This window comes from Lissotriton helveticus, chromosome 3_2 (genome assembly GCF_964261635.1).
Source record: "Lissotriton helveticus chromosome 3_2, aLisHel1.1, whole genome shotgun sequence".
Taxonomy (NCBI): Eukaryota; Metazoa; Chordata; class Amphibia; order Caudata; family Salamandridae; genus Lissotriton; species Lissotriton helveticus.
Genome location: NC_136062.1, coordinates 233310880 through 233335653, shown reverse-complemented (window position 1 = coordinate 233335653; position 24774 = coordinate 233310880).

Sequence of the window (24774 nt, the reverse complement as noted above, 5' to 3'; positions counted from 1 at the left end):
ACTGTTCCCATGAGGCACAGGGTCAGACTGATTTGCATATAGCCATGTCTGAACTGGGGTGGCAGAGTGGGCTAAAGAACGGTGATGGATCAAACCCAGATCTTTTGACTGGGTGTGAGTGTTTGATTGGTTCAGATGCTCCGTCCATCACCACCCCCTTTTGTACCGCTTTGGCCACCATAAGTATGGCAGGGTATGCTCAGACGTGAGTCTCTTGCTCACTTTGCCACTGGATTCAAGCAAGCCGGGCTGAAGACGGCTGGAATGCCAGATACCGGTCCTCGGAAGCTTGTTTCCGGTCCAGGGAAGGCATGGCTTGGCAGTTCGGGCTGGACTGTTCCCATGAGGCACAGGGTCAGACTGATTTGCATATAGCCATGTCTGAACTGGGGTGGCAGAGTGGGCTAAAGAACGGTGATGGATCAAACCCAGATCTTTTGCCTGGGTGTGAGTGTTTGATTGGTTCAGATGCTCCGTCCATCACCACCCCCTTTTGTACCGCTTTGGCCGCCATAAGTTTGGCAGGGTATGCTCAGACGTGAGTCCCTTGCTCACTTTGCCACTGGATTCAAGCAAGCCGGGCTGAAGACGGCTGGAATGCCAGACACCGGTCCTCGGAAGCTTGTTTCCGGTCCAGGGAAGGCATGGCTTAGCAGGTCGGGCTGGACTGTTCCCATGAGGCACAGGGAAAGACTGATTTGCATAAAGCCATGTCTGAACTGGGGTGGCAGAGTGGGCTAAAGAACAGTGATGGATCAAACCCAGATCTTTTGACTGGGTGTGAGTGTTTGATTGGTTCAGATGCTCCGTCCATTACCACCCCCTTTTGTACAGATTTGGCTGCCATAAGTGTGGCAGGGTATGCTCAGACGTGAGTCCCTTGCTCACTTCGCCACTGGATTCAAGCAAGCCGGGCTGAAGACGGCTGGAATGCCAGAAACCGGTCCTCGGAAGCTTGTTTCCGGTCCAGGGAAGGCATGCCTTGGCAGTTCGGGCTGGACTGTTCCCATGAGGCACAGGGTCAGACTGATTTGCATATAGCCATGCCTGAACTGGGGTTGCAGAGTGGGCTAAAGAACGGTGATGGATCAAAGCCAGATCTTTTGACTGGGTGTGAGTGTTTGATTGGTTCAGATGCTCCGTCCATCACCACCCCCTTTTGTACCGCTTTGGCCGCCATAAGTGTGGCAGGGTATGCTCAGACGTGAGTCCCTTGCTCACTTTGCCACTGGATTCAAGCAAGCCGGGCTGAAGATGGCTGGAATGCCAGAAACCGTTCCTCGAAGCTTGTTTCTGGTCCAGGGAAGGCATGCCTTGGCAGTTCGGGCTGGACTGTTCCCATGAGGCACAGGGTCAGACTGATTTGCATATAGCCATTTCTGAACTGGGGTGGCAGAGTGGGCTAAAGAACGGTGATGGATCAAAGCCAGATCTTTTGACTCGGTGTGAGTGTTTGATTGGTTCAGATGCTCCGTCCATCACCACCCCATTTTGTACCGCTTTGGCCGCCATAAGTGTGGCAGGGTATGCTCAGACGTGAGTCCCTTGCTCACTTTGCCACTGGATTCGAACAAGCCGGGCTGAAGACAGCGGGAATGCCAGAAACCGGTCCTCGGAAGCTTGTTTCCGGTCCAGGGAAGGCATGGCTTGGCAGTTCGTGCTGGACTGTTCCCATGAGGCACAGGGTCAGACTGATTTGCATATAGCCATGTCTGAACTGGGGTGGCAGAGTGGGCTAAAGAACGGTGATGGATCAAACCCAGATCTTTTGACTGGGTGTGAGTGTTTGATTGGTTCAGATGCTCCGTCCATCACCACCCCCTTTTGTACCGCTTTGGCCGCCATAAGTGTGGCAGGGTATGCTCAGACGTGAGTCCCTTGCTCACTTTGTCACTGGATTCAAGCAAGCCGGGCTGAAGACGGCTGGAATGCCAGAAACCGGTCCTCGGAAGCTTGTTTCCGGTCCAGGGAAGGCATGGCTTGGGAGTTCGGGCTGGACTGTTCCTATGAGGCACAGGGTCAGACTGATTTGCATATAGCCATGTCTGAACTGGGGTGGCAGAGTGGGCTAAAGAACGGTGATGGATCAAACCCAGATCTTTTGACTGGGTGTGAGTGTTTGATTGGTTCATATGCTCCGTCCATCACCACCCCCTTTTGTACCGCTTTGGCTGCCATAAGTGTGGCAGGGTATGCTCAGACGTGAGTCCCTTGCTCACTTTGCCACTGGATTCAAGCAAGCCGGGCTGAAGACGGCTGGAATGCCAGAAACCGGTCCTCGGAAGCTTGTTTCCGGTCCAGGGAAGGCATGGCTTGGCAGTTCGGGCTGGACTGTTCCCATGAGGCACAGGGTCAGACTGATTTGCATATAGCCATGTCTGAACTGGGGTGGCAGAGTGGGCTAAAGAACAGTGATGGATCAAACCCAGATCTTTTGACTGGGCTTGAGTGTTTGATTGGTTCAGATGCTCCGTTCACCACCACCCCCTTTTGTACTTCTTTGGTCACCATAAGTGTGGCAGGGTATGCTCAGACGTGAGTCCCTTGCTCACTTTGCCACTGGATTCAAGCAAGCCGGGCTGAAGACGGCTGGAATGCCAGAAACCGGTCCTCGGAAGCTTGTTTCCGGTTCAGGGAAGGCATGGCTTGGCAGTACGGGCTGGTCTGTTCCCATGAGGCACAGGGTCAGATTGATTTGCATATAGCCATGTCTGAACTGGGGTGGCAGAGTGGGCTAAAGAACGGTGATGGATCAAACCCAGATCTTTTGACTGGGTGTGAGTGTTTGATTGGTTCAGATGCTCCGTCCATCACCACCCCTTTTTTACCGCTTTGGCCGCCATAAGTGTGGCAGGGTATGCTCAGACGTGAGTCCCTTGCTCACTTTGCCACTGGATTCAAGCAAGCCGAGCTGAAGACGGCTGGAATGCCAGAAACCGGTCCACGGAAGCTTGTTTCTGGTCCAGGGAAGGCATGGCTTGGCAGTTCGGGCTGGACTGTTCCCATGAGACACAGGGTCAGACTGATTTGCATATAACCATGTCTGAACTGGGGTGGCAGAGTGGGCTAAAGAACGGTGATGGATCAAACCCAGATCTTTTGACTGGGTGTGAGTGTTTGATTGGTTCAGATGCTCCGTCCATCACCACCCCCTTTTGTACCGCTTTGGCCGCCATAAGTGTGGCAGGGTATGCTCAGACATGAGTCCCTTGCTCACTTTGCCACTGGATTCAAGCAAGCCGGGCTGAAGACAGCTGGAATGCCAGAAACCGGTCCTCGGAAGCTTGTTTCCGGTCCAGGGAAGGCATGGCTTGGCAGTTCGGGCTGGACTGTTCCCATGAGGCACAGGGTCAGACTGATTTGCATATAGCCATGTCTGAACTGGGGTGGCAGAGTGGGCTAAAGAACGGTGATGGATCAAACCCAGATCTTTTGACTGGGTGTGAGTGTTTGATTGGTTCAGATGCTCCGTCCATCACCACCCCCTTTTGTACCGCTTTGGCCGCCATAAGTGTGGCAGGGTATGCTCAGACGTGAGTCCCTTGCTCACTTTGCCACTGGATTCAAGCAAGCTGGGCTGAAGACGGCTGGAATGCCAGAAACCGGTCCTCAGAAGCTTGTTTCTGGTCCAGGGAAGGCATGGCTTGGCAGTTCGGGCTTGACTGTTCCCATGAGGCACAGGGTCAGACTGATTTGCATATAGGCATGTCTGAACTGGGGTGGCAGAGTGGGCTAAAGAACGGTGATGGATCAAACCCAGATCTTTTGACTGGGTGTGAGTGTTTGATTGGTTCAGATGCTCCGTCCATCACCACCCCCTTTTGTACCGCTTTGGCCGCCATAAGTGTGGCAGGGTATGCTCAGACGTGAGTCCCTTGCTCACTTTGCCACTGGATTCACGCAAGCCGGGCTAAAGACGGCTGGAATGCCAGAAACCGGTCCTCGGAAGCTTGTTTCCGGTCCAGGGAAGGCATGGCTTGGCAGTTCGGGCTGGACTGTTCCCATGAGGCACAGGGTCAGACTGATTTGCATATAGCCATGTCTGAACTGGGGTGGCAGAGTGGGCTAAAGAACGGTGATGGATCAAACCCAGATCTTTTGACTGGGTGTGTGTGTTTGATTGGTTCAGATGCTCCGTCCATCACCAGCCCCTTTTGTACCGCTTTGGCCGCCATAAGTAAGCCAGGGTATGCTCAGACGTGAGTCCCTTGCTCACTTTGCCACTGGATTCAAGCAAGCCGGCTGAAGATGGCTGGAATGCCAGAAACCGGTCCTCGGAAGCTTTTTTCCGGTCCAGGGAAGGCATGGCTTGGCAGTTCGGGCTGGACTGTTCCCATGAGGCACAGGGTCAGACTGATTTGCATATAGCCATGTCTGAACTGGGGTGGCAGAGTGGGCTAAAGAACGGTGATGGATCAAACCCAGATCTTTTGACTGGGTGTGAGTGTTTGATTGGTTCAGATGCTCCGTCCATCACCACCCCCTTTTGTACCGCTTTGGCCACCATAAGTATGGCAGGGTATGCTCAGACGTGAGTCTCTTGCTCACTTTGCCACTGGATTCAAGCAAGCCGGGCTGAAGACGGCTGGAATGCCAGATACCGGTCCTCGGAAGCTTGTTTCCGGTCCAGGGAAGGCATGGCTTGGCAGTTCGGGCTGGACTGTTCCCATGAGGCACAGGGTCAGACTGATTTGCATATAGCCATGTCTGAACTGGGGTGGCAGAGTGGGCTAAAGAACGGTGATGGATCAAACCCAGATCTTTTGCCTGGGTGTGAGTGTTTGATTGGTTCAGATGCTCCGTCCATCACCACCCCCTTTTGTACCGCTTTGGCCGCCATAAGTTTGGCAGGGTATGCTCAGACGTGAGTCCCTTGCTCACTTTGCCACTGGATTCAAGCAAGCCGGGCTGAAGACGGCTGGAATGCCAGACACCGGTCCTCGGAAGCTTGTTTCCGGTCCAGGGAAGGCATGGCTTAGCAGGTCGGGCTGGACTGTTCCCATGAGGCACAGGGAAAGACTGATTTGCATAAAGCCATGTCTGAACTGGGGTGGCAGAGTGGGCTAAAGAACGGTGATGGATCAAACCCAGATCTTTTGACTGGGTGTGAGTGTTTGATTGGTTCTGATGCTCCGTCCATCACCACCAGCTTTTGTACCGCTTTGGCTGCCATAAGTGTGGCAGGGTATGCTCAGACGTGAGTCCCTTGCTCACTTTGCCACTGGATTCAAGCAAGCCGGGCTGAAGACGGCTGGAATGCCAGAAACAGGCCCTCGGAAGCTTGTTTCCGGTCCAGGGAAGGTCTGGCTTGGCAGTTCGGGCTGGACTGTTCCCATGAGGCACAGGGTCAGACTGATTTGCATATAGCCATGTCTGCACTGGGGTGGCAGAGTGGGCTAAAGAACGGTGATGGATCAAACCCAGATCTTTTGACTGGGTGTGAGTGTTTGATTGGTTCAGATGCTCCGTCCATTACCACCCCCTTTTGTACAGATTTGGCTGCCATAAGTGTGGCAGGGTATGCTCAGACGTGAGTCCCTTGCTCACTTCGCCACTGGATTCAAGCAAGCCGGGCTGAAGACGGCTGGAATGCCAGAAACCGGTCCTCGGAAGCTTGTTTCCGGTCCAGGGAAGGCATGCCTTGGCAGTTCGGGCTGGACTGTTCCCATGAGGCACAGGGTCAGACTGATTTGCATATAGCCATGCCTGAACTGGGGTTGCAGAGTGGGCTAAAGAACGGTGATGGATCAAAGCCAGATCTTTTGACTGGGTGTGAGTGTTTGATTGGTTCAGATGCTCCGTCCATCACCACCCCCTTTTGTACCGCTTTGGCCGCCATAAGTGTGGCAGGGTATGCTCAGACGTGAGTCCCTTGCTCACTTTGCCACTGGATTCAAGCAAGCCGGGCTGAAGATGGCTGGAATGCCAGAAACCGTTCCTCGAAGCTTGTTTCTGGTCCAGGGAAGGCATGCCTTGGCAGTTCGGGCTGGACTGTTCCCATGAGGCACAGGGTCAGACTGATTTGCATATAGCCATTTCTGAACTGGGGTGGCAGAGTGGGCTAAAGAACGGTGATGGATCAAAGCCAGATCTTTTGACTGGGTGTGAGTGTTTGATTGGTTCAGATGCTCCGTCCATCACCACCCCATTTTGTACCGCTTTGGCCGCCATAAGTGTGGCAGGGTATGCTCAGACGTGAGTCCCTTGCTCACTTTGCCACTGGATTCGAACAAGCCGGGCTGAAGACAGCTGGAATGCCAGAAACCGGTCCTCGGAAGCTTGTTTCCGGTCCAGGGAAGGCATGGCTTGGCAGTTCGTGCTGGACTGTTCCCATGAGGCACAGGGTCAGACTGATTTGCATATAGCCATGTCTGAACTGGGGTGGCAGAGTGGGCTAAAGAACGGTGATGGATCAAACCCAGATCTTTTGACTGGGTGTGAGTGTTTGATTGGTTCAGATGCTCCGTCCATCACCACCCCCTTTTGTACCGCTTTGGCCGCCATAAGTGTGGCAGGGTATGCTCAGACGTGAGTCCCTTGCTCACTTTGCCACTGGATTCAAGCAAGCCGGGCTGAAGACGGCTGGAATGCCAGAAACCGGTCCTCGGAAGCTTGTTTCCGGTCCAGGGAAGGCATGGCTTGGCAGTTCGGGCTGGACTGTTCCCATGAGGCACAGGGTCAGACTGATTTGCATATAGCCATGTCTGAACTGGGGTGGCAGAGTGGGCTAAAGAACAGTGATGGATCAAACCCAGATCTTTTGACTGGGCTTGAGTGTTTGATTGGTTCAGATGCTCCGTTCACCACCACCCCCTTTTGTACTTCTTTGGTCACCATAAGTGTGGCAGGGTATGCTCAGACGTGAGTCCCTTGCTCACTTTGCCACTGGATTCAAGCAAGCCGGGCTGAAGACGGCTGGAATGCCAGAAACCGGTCCTCGGAAGCTTGTTTCCGGTTCAGGGAAGGCATGGCTTGGCAGTACGGGCTGGTCTGTTCCCATGAGGCACAGGGTCAGATTGATTTGCATATAGCCATGTCTGAACTGGGGTGGCAGAGTGGGCTAAAGAACGGTGATGGATCAAACCCAGATCTTTTGACTGGGTGTGAGTGTTTGATTGGTTCAGATGCTCCGTCCATCACCACCCCCTTTTTTACCGCTTTGGCCGCCATAAGTGTGGCAGGGTATGCTCAGACGTGAGTCCCTTGCTCACTTTGCCACTGGATTCAAGCAAGCCGAGCTGAAGACGGCTGGAATGCCAGAAACCGGTCCTCGGAAGCTTGTTTCTGGTCCAGGGAAGGCATGGCTTGGCAGTTCGGGCTGGACTGTTCCCATGAGACACAGGGTCAGACTGATTTGCATATAACCATGTCTGAACTGGGGTGGCAGAGTGGGCTAAAGAACGGTGATGGATCAAACCCAGATCTTTTGACTGGGTGTGAGTGTTTGATTGGTTCAGATGCTCCGTCCATCACCACCCCCTTTTGTACCGCTTTGGCCGCCATAAGTGTGGCAGGGTATGCTCAGACATGAGTCCCTTGCTCACTTTGCCACTGGATTCAAGCAAGCCGGGCTGAAGACGGCTGGAATGCCAGAAATCGGTCCTCGGAAGCTTGTTTCCGGTCCAGGGAAGGCATGGCTTGACAGTTCGGGCTGGACTGTTCCCGTGAGGCACAGGGTCAGACTGATTTGCATATAGCCATGTCTGAACTGGGGTGGCAGAGTGGGCTAAAGAACAGTGATGGATCAAACCCAGATTTTTTGACTGGGCTTGAGTGTTTGATTGGTTCAGATGCTCCGTCCATCACCACCCCCTTTTGTACTGCTTTGGTCGCCATAAGTGTGGCAGGGTATGCTCAGACGTGATTCCCAGGTGTGGCGCCGCGGCCAGGGCGGCTGACGCTGGAAACTGGGGATCAGGGTTCGATCCTCGGCTCCGGCGGCAGGTTAGCCCAGCACCATGTGACTCTGGGCAATAGCTTGCTTAATCTTCCCGACGGCCCCCAGCGCCTAGAGACCCTTACGGGTGATTGTGCGCTTTACAAATGTGGATTATTATTATTATTATTTATTATTATTGCTCACTTTGCCACTGGATTCAAGCAAGCCGGGCTGAAGACGGCTGGAATGCCAGAAACCGGTCCTCGGAAGCTTGTTTCCGGTTCAGGGAAGGCATGGCTTGGCAGTTCGGGCTGGTCTGTTCCCATGAGGCACAGGGTCAGATTGATTTGCATATAGCCATATCTGAACTGGGGTGGCAGAGTGGGCTAAAGGACGGTGATGGATCAAACCCAGATCTTTTGACTGGGTGTGAGTGTTTGATTGGTTCAGATGCTCCGTCCATCACCACCCCCTTTTGTACCATTAGTGGGCGTACAGCACTGATTGTGCCATCCAATCAAGTAGCCCTGTATACATGTCTCAGGTCTGCCATTGCAGCCTATGTGCAGTTTTAAACAGCAATTTCGACCTGGCAAAATGAACCTTTTACCAGGCCCAAACTTTTCTTTGTAATACATATAAGTCACCCCTGTGGTAGGCCCTGAACAGCCCAGTGGGCAGAGTGCAGTGTATTTAAAGAGATAGACATGTACTTTTAAGTTTTACATGTCCTGGCAGTGAAAAACTCTTAAATTCGTTTTTCACTACTGCAGAGCCTACTTCTTCCATATCTTAGCAGTGGGTTTCCTTATTACATGTAATAAATGGTAACTTTCAATTTGGAGCAGGTAGACAGTTTGAGTTTGGTGTCTAAATGATTGTTATTTATTAGCCCTCTTTAATGGTAAAGTCGAATTTTAAGTCACAGTTCTGGAAATGCCACGTTTAGAAAGTTGGCATTTTCTTGTCCTAACAATTTGGCATCTGCAGTCTCCTCCTGGGTCACATGACTAGGTTTAGCTGGCAGTAGATCCTTGTGTATTGCTTTGAGACAGTGAGACAAAAGCAAGATAGGATTTGGCAGAAAAGGCCACTCTGACTTAACGAGGGAGCAGAGCTGTCATCTACCACACTTGCACATCACAAATGCCTTGCCTGAACACACTCACAAAGGGTGTGTAACTAGCCTTTTGAGTACCCAGCCGAGCTGAGGCTTGGGCAGAGAGGAAGGGGATGCCTGACACCTCAGGGAAGTGGAAACCTTCAGAACCTTCTATACTTCAAAGTGGGCTTCAAGGATAAATATTGGGCCCTCAGATCCGCTCTTCAGTACACATCTCGGCCAGTGGTAGACTCAGAAGGTCTGCTATGCTGCTTTGCTGTAAAAAGGACTGCCACTCTGTTGTCCTGCTGTTCTCCTGCCTGAGTGAGAAAGATTGAACCTGCATCTCGGACCCAGGACCACCAGAATGACTCCAGAGCTAGTTGGCTTGTCTCCTGATCAGAGTCTCAGGGACAAAACAGGCTCCAATAACACAGCACCTGGCCTCTATCAGCTGTGAGTCTGCTCTCCCTAGTGGTGCCATCCCAATCCTGGACCCTTGGAAGTGGCCCTGAAGGCACTCTGCCAGCCCAGCTATGGTCCCCGCAGAACCAATGCAGTGCTTTGCACTGCCCTGCAAGACTCCGCATCAGAACCACTGCGCACTGCATCCCTGACGCAAGCTTTGCATCACAGCCCCACAACTCATCAGAACCGCTGCTCAATGGAACTGCTGCTGTGTGATGCAGCTCCACAACAGGACCTTGCATCACCCACCATTTCCTTGTAACTGCTGCAGCGCAAGACGCATCTCCACGCAAGACCTCGCTTCACCCACCGCAGCTCCTCGGAACCGCCGCTGCGTAATGCATCTCCACGCAAGGAATTTGAATCGGCACTGCTGCACAAAGCATCCTCAACATGGGAATCTGCATTGCTCTGCAACCAGGATTTAAGGTACTTTTCTCAGCAGGCCTAACAGAGTCCCTGTACCTGTCCTGCGATCCATTGCGGTTGTCCTGAACTTGTGATTTGTCTCGGTCTAGCGTAACCAGATAACCACAGTTGGTTCTTTGTGCTTTTCAGCACTTTTTTCACTTAAATAGTTAAAATCGCATATCTCTGGTTCTAGTGATTGGATTTTTGTTGTTTTAGGCTCAAATTATTTAACACATTTTACTCAGTTATTTTCTAAATTGGTGTGGGATTACTGTTTGAATTGCTGCATAAATGCTTTACACGTTGCTTCTTAGTTAAGCCTGACTGCTCTGTGCCAAGCTACCAGAGGGTTGAGCACAGGTTAAATTGGAGTCTGCTGGTGACTTCATCATGACACGGATTCTAGTTGCTGCTTGAGCAGGAGTTCTCCCCTTAACACTCCTCAATCAGCAACCCACTTTCTTACAATGCCTTAGCAACATTGAGGGCCAGATGTAGGTAAATTCCATTTACCGATTCATAAATACCGACTCATACCGAATCGGTATTTCAGAATCGGTAAATGGAATGTAGGTAAAAATTGGGTAAAAGTTACCGATTCGGAATGACTCGGTAACCCAATTCGGTAATTACCGAATCTGAAAAATCCGAGTCGGTAAATTCCAAGTCGGTGAAACCCAAGCATTCCTATGGGCCTCCTGGCCCATAGGAATGAATGGGATTTACAGAATCGGATAAATCCGAATCGGAATTTACCGATTCGGTAATTACCGAATCGGTATTTACCGAATCGGGAGTTTGAAAACAGCCATGTGAGCCTGCCAACCAATCAGGGACCCCCTCCACACCCCACATCCAAGGCCCTGAGAATCCAACCAATCAGATTGAAGCACCCCACCCCAGTACCTGGTAGTGGCCACACCCATGCAGGTGCAAAGCCAACAGAACAAACATTTCAACAGAGGTAAGAGGAGCAGAGCATCCACAGGCAAGCAGTGCTACAGGATGGAGTCAACTGAAGGCCAAAAGGATGGTGGGGAGAGAAAAAGGAAGATCAAGTTCAGCCCAGAGGAACTACAGGCGGCTGTAGAGGAAATTGTAAGCCACTACAGCCAAATGTTCGGGAGGCAGTCTCTCAATGTTGCAGAGAGTGTGAAGAGGAACATTTGAATTTCCATACAGGGCAAAGTGAATGCCATTGGTGTGACCCACCGGGAGATTGAGGACATAAAAAAGCGGTGGTATGACCTGCGCATCGTGACAAAAAAGAAGATTGCGGCCCAGAAAAAGGATGCTGGTGAGACTGGAGGTGGCAGGAGCAAAGCCCCTAAGCTGACAGCGATTGAGGAGCTAGTGGAAACCACCATGGAGCCAGAATGCATCCATGGGATAGGAGACATGGACAGCACAGCAAAAGCTACAAAAAAACAAGGTAAGAGGCATGTACCCTTATCCACACCCATCAACCTGACCCCGTACCCCACTGTGTAGATTCATCATACTGCATAACAACTCATACTCTGTGTTAGCAATGCATCATGGGAGACGTAGTCATGAATACATAGATGTAAAGCATCCACCACATGACTCTGAAAGGCATGCCACACACATCACCAAACACACTATGTGCACTGGGCAAAGATGTGTAGACTATTTATTTAGGAACTACACACAGATGAACAACAACATTGACCCTATGTCAATTTCATTCCACAGGAGAGTCTTCACGCAGTTCAGCACCACCAAGGGAGGAGAGGGCACCAGCACCTAAGAGAGGGGAGAAAGAGAAGAGATAATCTGGTCACAGCGCGGTAGAAGGAGGCAACGACAACACCCAGGCAGCCTCATCACCAGACCGACCCACAACACCTGTCCCACTTTCCCCTCTGTTGTTCGGATCTCCTGAACTGACAAACACACCCATTGCAATGCCCAGGGTGTCCATGCCGGGAGGGGCAAGTAGGCATGAGGAGCCCCCTCAGAGGATCCTGCAAACCTCTGAATCGGAGGATGAGGATGACATCCCCCACAAGAATGCACCTGTGGCTGACCGGGCAAGACCACCGACAGCAGCAGGCGCTGCGCGCACCAGTGTGCTTGGCAGGAGGGCACGTGAGGGTGGGGAGGGGCAGGAAGGGGAGAGCGTCTTCTGTGGCCTGGAGGGCACACTGGTGAAGGTACAGCGCCAGCAGGCCAAAGCACTGTTAGCCATGCATAGGCAGGTCCGCTGCATGAACACTAAAATGTCCAACATGGACAAGGGCATAGGCCACATTGCAAAAAGTCTGGATCAAATTGCAAAGGGGATTACAGACATCTCCACATACATGGGAGTACTGTCGGATATGCTGGACAGGGATCATCTGCAGCGTGCCAGGGATCGACAGTACATGCGCCAACAAACTAAGGCAATGAATAGATTTGCAACAAGTACCTCACTACTCTGCAGATGCTCTATTTCCATGCAGGATGCAGTAGTGCACTGCTGCACAGACTTGACACGGGGCATGGGGAGAGTGACGTCTGCGATGGAGCAGATGCTCAACACCAACACTGGCAATGCTGGTGACACGGGTGTGGAGGAGACAGAGGGGTCAAGCAGCAGGAGTGGCTCTAGCACACCAGTCCCGGAGGTGCGCAGGAGCGGCAGGCGCAGCCATGCAGAGGCAGGCCCCAGCAGGGGATCTGAAAGCCAGGAACAACTATCGCGCAATGTGGTGCGTGGACGTAAGCACTGACCTATGGTGCTGATTTACTGAACTGCGCACAGTGACGGCAACTGAGCAGGAGCAGCCAGAGACATTGACTTTGAGTAACGAAGCCTTTTCCGTGTGACAATGATGATGTAGTGAAGATTAAACTACACTTGTCAAACACTACACCTGTCTATGTGTCATACATTACCTAGAAATATCGACGTGTAATTTCTGTCCGTCTCAATCTACCATCTAGTGCTGCTGGTCCTGTTGCCTGGGGCTCTGCATGTTCTTGGTCCTCATCGATGTCCTCGTGATGTGTCAACTCCACCTCTGTGCCTTCCTTGGTAGCAAGATTGTGCAAAATGGCACAGGTCACAATTATCTTGCAACACAGGATGGGGGTGTACTGTCGAGCACCTCCACTCTTGTGGAGGCAGCGAAACCTGCTCTTGAGGAGTCCAAATGTTCGCTCCACTACATTGCGAGTAGACCTGTGTGCCACATTGTGTCGCCTTTCTGCTCTGTTGGTTGGGTTGAGGTACGGTGTGAGCACAAAGGAATGCAGGGCATATGCACTATCACCTGGGAGGGAATGAGAGGTACATGAGTTACAATCACATTGCACATTCAGCTGCCATTCATTACAGGGTGTGTTACACGTATTTACCTAGCAGATATCCATCTCCAAAATCTTCAGCAACTAGCCGTGTGTATATTCCGCTGTTCTGGAATATGTAGGAGTCGTGCGTGCTCCCAGGAAATTTGGCCACTATGTCGGTGATGATGTTGCCTGCATTGCATATCACCTGCACATTGATGGAGTGCGTAGACTTACGGTTTCTGTATATGTGTTCGGTGGGCATAGAGGAATGTGGGTGCCATCTATGCAGCCTATCACATGCGGGAAGTGTGCCAGTCCATAGAAATCTGTTTTTGTTTTTGCAAGTTCCGCAGGTGTGTCAGGGAACCGGATGTAATGTCCCATTCTCTGCGTCATGGCATCCAGAAACTTCCTGAAAAAACGGGACAGACAGCTCTGGGATACACCTCCTACTGCAGCTATCACACTCTGGTAGCTCCCAGAGGCCAGCAGGTGTAAGCTACACAGCACCTGGACATGGGGTGGGATGGCGTAGGCCCTGGGTGTTGGGTGATCCAGGTATGGCTGGAGGTCCATGATGGTCCTGGGGTGCAGCCTGTACCTCTGGAGTATCTCAGGCTCAGTCAATTGGAACAGTGTGATCCTCTGCCTGTATACCTGCTCCTCCCTTTGCCATACCCTCAGACCTGCAGCCTGTAGCCTTCGCCTCCTCGCAATCACATAGAGTGCTGCCATTTTTGCAACACTGTTGTATTTTGCCCCATTTTTATAGGCTGCACATGGTTACCACCTGCTTTCAGTCCATGGTAAATACCGACTTTTAAATACCGAATTTCATTGAATTCGGTATTTTTGGCCTTTCCTACATCTCGATGGGCTTTTTTTCCGATTTCTTATTTACCGAATCGGTGAATAAGGAGTCGGTAAATAAAGTATCGGTAAATGCCGATTCGGTAAATATGTATTCGGTAAATACAGATTCGGTATTATCCCGATTCATATTTACAGATTCAGTATATTTTTGGCACCTACATCTCTTTTTCTCAATACCGGTCGGTAACGGCCGATTTTACCGATTTTGGCCCGTTACCGACCGGTAAAGGGCTACCTACATCGGGCCCCGAGTGAAGTAAAGTCTCTCTAACGCTTGGGTGTCAGTATTAATGATGTTGAACAATCCTAGTGTTCTTATAAAGGTTAGTGTGGACATACATTACACTATGATTGGACAATTGAAGGTATATTCGATTTAAAAACATAGATTTACTATGATTCTTTCTGATTTTGATGACAAATAGCAGAGCTAAATTGTAAAATTAAAAAATGGAAAGAATTTACTTCCTGGCTGGCAATATACCGGTGTGGTTCAAAGACATTTAGGTTAGCTGATTCCCTGTAACTCCACCAAACCCCTTTTGTAGCATTGAGTCTATACACACAGATATATACACATTAGTGGTGCAGCACTACCTCTCCCTTATTAAGTAGTATCTATGACCGTATTGTTCCTACAGACTGACAATTTCTGTCCACTAGGTGGCAACAGTGTGTCATCCACTGACAATCTGTTGTTAGCAGAGGTATGTTGTGCCACAGTTGAGTGAGACAGCGAAACCACTATGGTCAGCAGACAACGGCCACTTTGCAGTTTTCTTGAGTCACTAATATATACATCTCTGTTTTTCCACTAGAATGTAGATGGACCCATGGATGTGTGTGTGTATTTTGAATAAAAATGGGTAGTCTTTGCAAGAAGCAACATAATCAATCAATTCAATCTTTATTCGGTTTATAATAAAATAAGCCAGAAACACCCAAGATCATGTAATCATAAGACAAAATTAATCAACATTCAATTAAATCTATATTCCATCATATAAGTTCATATCAAAGTAATACATTAAGTTCATATTAAGAAATAGGTTTATAAAAACACAATATCACATAGGCATGCAATCAACATTAATCGATAGTCATTAAAAATCTACATTCCATTTTAAAGATTTATTCAAAAAATGATGCACCATTTAAACAGGCAACATACTCAAAGTTATGATAATGTCTTTCTGAGTGGAGTGTTACTTAGCAGGCAAAAGGGACCAACTTCATTATGATTTCACTTTTCCATTCCTTAACTTTTATGTGTCATTTAAATCATGTCTGTATGTTCAATAATCAATATCAAAGAATACAAATCAACCATGAGAATGAAGTGATATGTTAATTACAAAACCAGAACTAAAATATTTGTATTCTGCTGACATGGATTCATCTGTTTCAACTTACACTACCACAACGTTTTCATTTTATATTTCCACAGAGAAATAGTATATTTTATTTAAATATGAGTGGGTAGAGCTTACACTGTTCTGAGAAACCTGATAGATGTTGTTGATACATGGGGGGGGGGGGATATGTGTATAAATGCACGATCACACTCGTTTGATTGTGTTTCCTAAACGAGTTGGGTAAGGACATTTTTGTGCGAGAGTGAGTAAATGGTAAATTATGAATACATAGAGAATGTAGTGAGTTGAGAGACATCAGATAGCCAGTTTGTATTGTTTGTCATTTGTGTTAAGGATTAGGGGTCTGAGAGTGGGGAGAGAGTGAATTGGTTATTGTGGTAGAGCTAATATTTTAATTTACTAATTTTCACTCAGCCTAGAATTCCAATGATGCTTTCAGAGTAGAGTATGGACAACACCTTTTTTCTGTCCAAGGCATGAGGTTGAGGAGCTTTGAGACCCACAACTAGTTGCAAAAGCCTCTTGGTGTGCCTTGGAAGCGATGGCAGGAACTCTCCCGCATTTGTCGTTCCATCGCTTGCACATGTGCTCCTGTGAGAGTCTGGTGTTGGAGACAGCATTCACCTTATCCTCATTTCTGGCCCAGAGTTCCCTTCTCTGGCTCATGGTTGTTGACTGGGCCTGCGCTCCACACAGCTGGGACTCAACCCTAATTATCTCATCTACCATCACAGTGAACTCATTTCCATAGAATCTGAGTTCTCTTCTTCCAGACATTTTATCAATTAATAAAGACATGATATGAAGCTGGAGGTCCATGTGGTGAGTGGTTAATGGTTTGCGTGGTTTGAGAAGTGTCTTTTGTACAGGGAGCTGTGAATGTTGATGATGAGATTTTGATCAGGGTTGTGGAGACTGGTCTCTCAATGTTGACTGACGTATCTGCTGTCGGAAACATGGTTTGTCGTTGCTGTCCTCTGGCATCCAGTTCCTGCACTGTGTCGGCAGACTGGGTGGATGGATTTCTGCCATACCAACACTGATGATGAGTGGTGTCTGTCGACAGTGACTGGATGGACCGATGACAGGGGACTGATGGCAGCCCGTCAGGCTAAACCTTAAATATGTAGCTTGACTGACGAATCAGATCCCTCCTTACGAAGGACAACGGCCCATTCTCTGAACCCTAGATCAGGCTTTAAGGCACCAACTTTATGTTTCTGAGGGCCCGATGTAGGTAGCCAAATACCGGTCGGTAACGGCCGAAAATCGGTAAATTCGGCCATTACCGACCGGTATAAGTGCATCGAGATGTATGTCACCAAAAACGTACCGAATCCGGAAATACCAGTCGGTAAAACACCGAATCGGTATTACACAAATCGGAATTTACCGAATACATATTCTCCGAATCGGTAAATAAGAAATGGTAAGTTACCGAATCGGTAAATACCGGATTCATATTTACCGAGTCGGTAAATAAGAAGTGGTAAAAAAGGCCATTTGAGATGTAGCAAAGTCAGGAAATACCGAATTTCGTGAAATTCGGTATTTAAGAGTCGGTATTTAACATGGATTGGAAGCAGGAGGAAACCAGGAACAGGATATATAAGAAGCTCCCAAAATGCAACTGTACACCCACAATGGCGGCTTTCTACGTTATTGCAAGGCGGCTACGGATACAGGCAGCAGGAGAGAGGGTCTGGCTAAAGGAGGAGCAGGTATATAGGCAGAGGATCACCCTCTTCCAACTCACTGAAGCAGAGATCCTGCAAAGGTACCGACTCCACCCCAGAACCATCCTGGACTTGATCAGGGACCTCCACCCATATCTGGAACACCCAACCCCAAGAGCACACGCCATCCCACACCATGTACAGGTGCTGTGCTGCCTACACCTTCTTGCCTCTGGGAGCTACCAGCACGTGATAGCCTCTGTAGGTGGAGTGTCCCAGAGCTGCCTGTCACGCTTCTTCAGAAAATTCCTAAACGCCATGATGCAGAGGATGGAGCACTACATTGAGTTCCCTGAGACACCTGCAGAACTAGCAAGGACAAAAACCGAGTTCTATCAACTTGCACAGTTCCCGCACATCATTGGCTGTATCGATGGGACGCACATCCCACTATGCCCACCTGCAGCAACTGAGCACATATACAGAAACCGGAAGTCCACACATTCAATCAATGTGCAGGTGATCTGCAACGCTAGCAACATGATAACGGACATTGTAGCCAAATATCCTGGGAGCACCCACAACTCCTACATATTCACCAACAGTGGGATATACAGACGCCTTGTGGCTGGTGATTTTGGTGATGGATACCTGCTGGGTAAGTATGTGTGAGACACCCTGACAGTTCATGCAGAAGGTGCACACCTGAGTACGTGACTAATCAAATTATCCTTTCCCACCCAGGTGACAGTGCATATGCCCTGCGGTCATTTGTGCTCACCCCCTACCTGAACCCATCCACCAGGAGTGAAAGGCGTTATAACGTGGCACACAGAACAACACGTTGCGTGGTGGAACGTACATTTAGGCTGCTGAAAAGTAGATTTAGGTGCCTCCATAAGAGTGGAGGTGCACGTCAGTACACGCCAATTATCTGTTGCAAGATTATTGCGACCTGCGCCATGCTGCACAATCTTGCCACCAAGGAGGGCACAGAGATAGAACTGACATATCATGAGGACATTGATGATGGGACAGTACAAGCAGATCACAATGCAGCAGGAGCAGCACCAGCAACAGATGGTCGACTGCGACGCGCTGAATTCACCAACAGATACTTCTAATTGAGCGATGACACACAGCCATGTCCAGTGTTTGGAACACTCACTTTAATGTACACAACTGCACCTTCCAAAAAAACATATATCAAATTAAATGCACTTTGCACAATGGTTGGCCAAAGTTCACTTCACTTTGACCTGTCCTGTGTTCAATATGTCTCTCAATGTTTGCGCTTACGCATGATGTTTTGCGAGCCTGGGGCTGGGGGTCTACATGCGCAGTGGTGCCGGTGTCATCAGCATGGAGTCTGCTGCTCCTACGAATGTCCTGAACAGGCGTGCTTGACCCACTCCTGCTCGTTGACTCCTCAGTGTCCCCAACAACCATGTTGCCACCTGTGGCTGTCAGCTGTGTCAGCATTGCCTCCATTGCAGAGGTCACCCTCCCCATCCCCCGGGACAAGTCACTGCAGCAGTGTACAATGTCAGTCTGCAGATTAACAGAGCGGCGACACTGCAGGGTGGTAGAAGTTGCCAACCGGTTAATCGACTGATTGAGCATCCTGACCTCGCGCCTATACCTGCGCCTCTCTTCGTGGTCACTTTCAAGCCTGTCACAGAGGGTGCCCATGCGCACCCCCATGTCCCTCACCCCCTCCGCCATGGACTCCATCCCTTTGCCCATTGCCTCCATCCATTTGCCCATGGCCTCCATTCCCTTTGCCATGGCACCTATCCCCCGATCGATGTCCGACATCCTGGTATTCAGGATGCGCACCTGCCGGTGCACTGCCATGATGCCTTTGGCCTGCATACGCTGGACTTTGACCATTGTGGCTTCCAGCCCAGCGAAGACCCCCTGCACATCCGGCCCTCATCCTGCTCTCGGCCCTACGTACATGGTCACCTGCACGGCCAGATCCCAGTGACCCAAGTTGTCCAGCGTGGCCAGCCATTGTTGGTGTACTAGGTCTGGGAGCCTCTACCACTTCCTCATCGGAGCTCTCCAGGATCCTTAAAGGTGGTACGTCCTGCCTCCTTGGCCTCACATGCACAGGGGACCCTGAGCTGGGTGTTGTGGCTTCTGCAGGTGCTGGCTGAGTCTGTGTCTCGAACAGCAGGGGCGACAGTGGCTGAGCAGTGGTGTCGTGCTCCATTGCTGTGGGTGCCTGGGGTGTGGTTGTATCCTCAGGGACAGTGCTAGGTCCAGCTGTGTCTTTGGCCTTCTCCCTCGCAGACGATGTTGTGGCACTACACTCCCCTCCCAGCGCTGCTCTGCGCGATGACTCTCCTGTGAACAGACATGGACAATGATCAGCTGCGTGTTTTCCCAACACAGATTCCTAACACACAATTTCATTTGCCTAGACTGTTTGTGTATGGGGAGTGTGGCATGGCATGCAGGGTTCGGTGTTGGCAGCTTTGATGTATGTACCTATGACTACAACTACCATGATGCTTTGCTGGGGACTACAGTCATGTGTGCTGGATTGTGAGTGATTCACCCACATTGGGGAAGGGGCCTGGGAATGGGTGGGGTACATGTCCATGCATCTTACCTTTCTTACTTGCAGCTCTGGCTGAGCTATCAGCATCCCCGATCCCATGTATGCTCTCAGGCTCCATGTTGGATTCCACGAGCTGCTCCAGGTCGGTGAGGCTTGGGGCACGGCTCTTCCCCCCACCGGTTGCTGCTGATTCCTTCCTCTGGGTGGCTAGTTTTTTTTTGGTGGTGATCCTCAGATCATACCACCTCTTCTTCATGCCGTCAATTTCGCGATGGGTCACTCCTAGGGCATTGACCTTGCTCTGTATTGCCAGCCAGGTGTTCCTCTTAACAGACTCAGCTACTTGCAGAGACTGTCTCCCGAACAGCTGGCTGTAGTGCTGCACAACCTCCTCCACCAGCACCTGGAGCTCTGTTGGGCTGAATTTAACCTTCCTCTTTCTGTCCCCTCCATCCTTTTGTGCCTCCTGGGACTCCATGCTGTTTCTCTGCTGGTCTCAGTGCAGCCTGCTCCTCTGTCTCCCCTCCAGCTCTCTCTGCAGTTCTGTTGCTCTGCACCTGCATGGGTGTGGCCACCTCCATGTACTGGGGTGTGGTACTTGCACCTGATTAGTTGATCTCTCAGATGCTTTGCTGTGGGGTGTGGTGGGTGTCCCTGATTGGTGCACAGGCTCACATGTCATATATTCGAATTTTCGAGATCGGTATTTACCGAATCGGTATTTACCGAATCGGTAAATTCCGATTCGGTGTCTCCCATTCATTCCTATGGGACTGGAAGGCCATAGGGTTGTATGGGTGTTACCGACTCGGATATTACCGATTCGGTAAATACCGATTCGGTATTTACCGAGTTTGAATACCGATTGATACCGAATCGGTATTTTTTACCGGATGTTTACCTACATTTGGGTTTCCGGTTTATAAATACCGATTCGGTATGAGTCGGTATTTATGAACCGGTAAAAAAAAATTACCTACATCGGGCCCTGGGTCTGAACAAGTATCTAAACTACTACCGATTAAACATATTGTAACTGCAGTGTCCATTACCAATCATATGGTTTGGTGAAACTGTTCCATCAAGAATACTCAAGGAACCGATAATAAAAGACACATCATTGGTGTCAAGACACCTCGCACCGTGCCTTGAGCCTGCGGTTTAGGCTTTGCAGAGACGATGTGAACCAACTCCACAGTTCCCTTCCTCTTGTGATTGTGTGTCAAAAGGACAAGGAAGAAAGCTGGGGTACAGGGTAGAAGATCCTGGATATAGAAGTGGTATTCCCTCTACATTTACGCTACTGCACCTTAACTAAAGAGGGACAAGGTTAGCAAATGAAGGAGACACATATGCCACCCCAAGTGAACCCACCCGACCTCAGTCACTGTTACCTACCTGAGGAAAGAGAAGAGCGAGTGTGCATACTTCTGTCGGGCATTGGGTGCAGGCTGAGGAAAAAAGGAAGTTGTGTGTGGAGCCATTCAGGACGAAGGAACCTTGAGGTGGTAGGGTCCTTTATCCATCCAGAAAACGCCAGGCTACATGACTCAGTTAAGGCGTTACTGAGTACTTTTCCCCAATGTCCCACACTAGTATGTGCAGATGAAATTTATAATCAGAAATGAAATGCAGGTAGCCAATGTGGGTATGCGTTGAACATTACTACGACCAGGTAGCATCAGTTGAGGTATCACAGATGTGATCTTGTTTATACAAGAGGCACTGTAGGCACCTCTATCATCTGTGCAAGGAATCAGTAGGCGCTCCATGCGCGTGAATTCAAACCACGAGCAGAAAACCAATGAAATACGCGCTCCATGTGCGTGTATCATTAACAAGAAAAACAAATGAAGACGCGCTCCATGCATGTGTACAACAACCGGGAGTATCAACTATGAGTAAGCGTTCCTTGCGCTTGCACCGTAAATAGGTAAACAAATTAAGACGTGCCTAATGCGCTGCGCATGATGCGCATGTAACAAACCAGGAAAAAAACATGAACACACTCTCCTAGCGCTTCCAGTTGGTTCCATGCGCATGGAGCCCAAACTAATAACTGATCACATTCATGTGCTTCGAGAGCGAGTACTCATGTAAGGCGCTAGTGCGTTACTCCGATAATGCGCATCATCATGTTCAGGACGCCAGAAATAGAGAACTGAGAAAGAACTCAGGCAGCAATGGGGCATCAGACAATTGATCCGGGAACAAGATCTCAAAACAGTGGTGCCGTCTCTCGTCCTATCCAGACTGGATGATGGAATCGCCCTTCTCTCAGGCATTCCCAGAGTTCATCTAGGCCCACTGAGAGCAACACTACATGCAGCAGTGCGCTTTGTGTTAGGTCTCAAGAAATGTGACCAAATTTCCCCGGCGCTGCTAACCCTCCAATGGCTTCACATTGAAGCTCAGGCCCAATTAAAAAAAAACTTGCAATAACCACAGACCACTGCACTCATCTTCACCCTCCTATCTAAGTGAGAATCTGTAAATCTCCGGAGCAAATAGGGAATCCAGAAATGCCCAATCTCTGCTCCTGGAACCCCCCACCTTCAGTACAGAATGGTACATGAGCCAATCATTCTCTAGAAGTGCCAAAAGAATCTGGAACTCCTTACCTCCACCCCTCCGCCTAACAACCAGCATAGCCACCTTCAAAAAGAACCTCAAGCTCCTCCACTTTAACAGACACCTGGATTAATTTACCCCCAATCGTACCCAAGTACTCTGTCCAGGAGACAAACTTCCTTCACTGCATGTCCCCACCATCCTAATCGGTGCTTGAACCTTCTATGTCCCTTGTCCAATGGCTGCGTTTTTCCCAGCTGCTGCTACTGATGCAAATATCTGAACCTAATTATTGTAACTGTAACTTGCTGTTCCCTTGTATCAGGCTACTGTTGTAAAGCATTCTGATGCCTTCGGGCCATCTCTGCTCTATACAAAATTGTAAAAATAAAATAAAAAAGAGCTGCTTTGGCAGGTCGGGTGTTAGAGGTGAAGTCACTTCCGGTCTGTGAATCCGGCTTTTAGCATGTCACAACCTGGAAGCACACCTACCCCACTTTAACCTTGCAGGAAGTCTTTTAGGCGAGATGCATGTACTGCTAACCTGTGAAGGCAGCAGCATAGGAAGTGTGACATGCTTGTGGACACAGATGTGGCAAGCCCTGTACCCTGAAGTTCAACAGCAAAAAAATAAAAGGTCACACATAACCCCACACATACCATTCCTATAACAATACTGGAAAGGCTGGACAGGGCAATGGGGGTCTCCCATGCCCAGAACCATGACACTTGGACAGAAAAGATTGGGATAAAGTACTGTTCTTAGAGTTCCTCACTCAAAGAGGAACTATTCATGACTCCACTAGCTTCTCTCTATTTAACCTGTTGTTTGGGTAACAATCATCACGAACCATCTAAGAACTTGCTACACAAAAATGGACGGACCATGAAGAGACAATGTTCTTTGTAGACTATGTCCTAGCCCTGAAGGATAAACTTCAGTCTGTCTGAGATGTTGCGGATTTGAAGGTAGAACAAGCACAAACAACTCGAAAGACCCCTTGCAGTAAAGGAATCTGATTAAGAAACCTGTTACCTGTATTAAAATTATGATACTACTATTTAACTCTGACAGCAAGTTACTAGCTCTTTCACTTTGGTGAAAGTTGACCATGTAACTTATCGTTTTGACCAACCAGGAATGGTGGTGGTTGATGGTATTATGAGAAACAAATCTGTATGAGAGATGACATTAGGTGATATTTAAATATCTATATGGTTTCAGATTGCACATCCCCTTTCACTATTTGTAACAAGGATGTTTAGATAGAAAATGTGTTAAGAAGCTAGGGAATGAGTTGGAGTCAGCTGATATAAGACCAGAAAACTGCACTAACAAGCCAATTAAAGTACTGGGGTACAGTAAATTACTTTTCGAATATAAGGGCAAGAGGTCAGGAGGAAAGTTGTATGTGGCAGCAAAAATATCTTCAGTGTTGGGTGGATTGAGCAAGGAATGCCAGACAAAGTCCAAGACCCCAACAGTCTTGAGTCCATTCTGGTAGTGGTCTGGGATAAAGATTGGTTGAGATATTTCCAACTTTATTCTCTGGAATTGGGAAAAAGTATGACAGCAGGCACTATTACAGATAGGAGTTTGTCTTATTGGGTGACTCCTTTGGTGGTGGTGAGACATGCGAATGGTCAGGTGCATCTGTGTGTAGAGATTTGAATGCTAACATATTAGTGGACAAGTTTCCTTTGCCAAGGATTAATGCAATGCTAACTATGAATAGAGGAGTTGAATGGTTTTCCACCATAGAATTGTCTGCAGCTTATTGAGAGTACTAATGCATTCTGTGAGTAAGAAACTGGCAACCTTTATGCCATGAGGGAGGTGTATCTAGTTCTGTTGGGTACTTTTTGGAATTGCGCCGGCAGCTGTTGTATTTCAAATCTAATGTATATTATCTTTAAAGAAGCCACAACAGTAACTATCTTCTAGGATGATATCTTGATGATGATTAGAACCAAATCTGATCACAAAGATACATATAGTGAAGTATTAAATAATCTGAAAATGAATGGGTCAATGGCAAAATCATTAACTGCAAATTGGCAAGACTCAGGTTACTTACTTGTGTCATGAGAGCAGAAGTGAGGCAATACAACCTAAGTAGGATCTTTTGGAAGCCATCAGTGATGCGCCTGCAGTGAATAACAAGTAAGCAATGAGGGCCTCCTTGGGTTTGGAAAAATTTGACAAAAAGTTTATGGGGAAATTTGCAGTAAGAAAGTAAGTAAGGCAATTGCTAAAAGCTAAGACAAACTTTAAATGGACTGCAGTGTGTCAGGAGGCACTTTAGAATATCAAGAATGACATTTGTGAAGCTCCGCCTCTGCATGGTTTCAGCGCTGCGGTGAAGAATACTGTCACAAATGATGTGAGTGGAAAGGGTTTGGGGCAGTTTTTTCCTAGTTATAGGAGAATAGAAAATAAACTGTCATTGCATTTGCTTCTTGCTCCTTGACTCCAGGAGAGGAGAAGTTGTCAGTGATAAATTAGGAGGCTGTTGCATGTGTTTAGGGCCTGGAGCACTTGGGGGGAG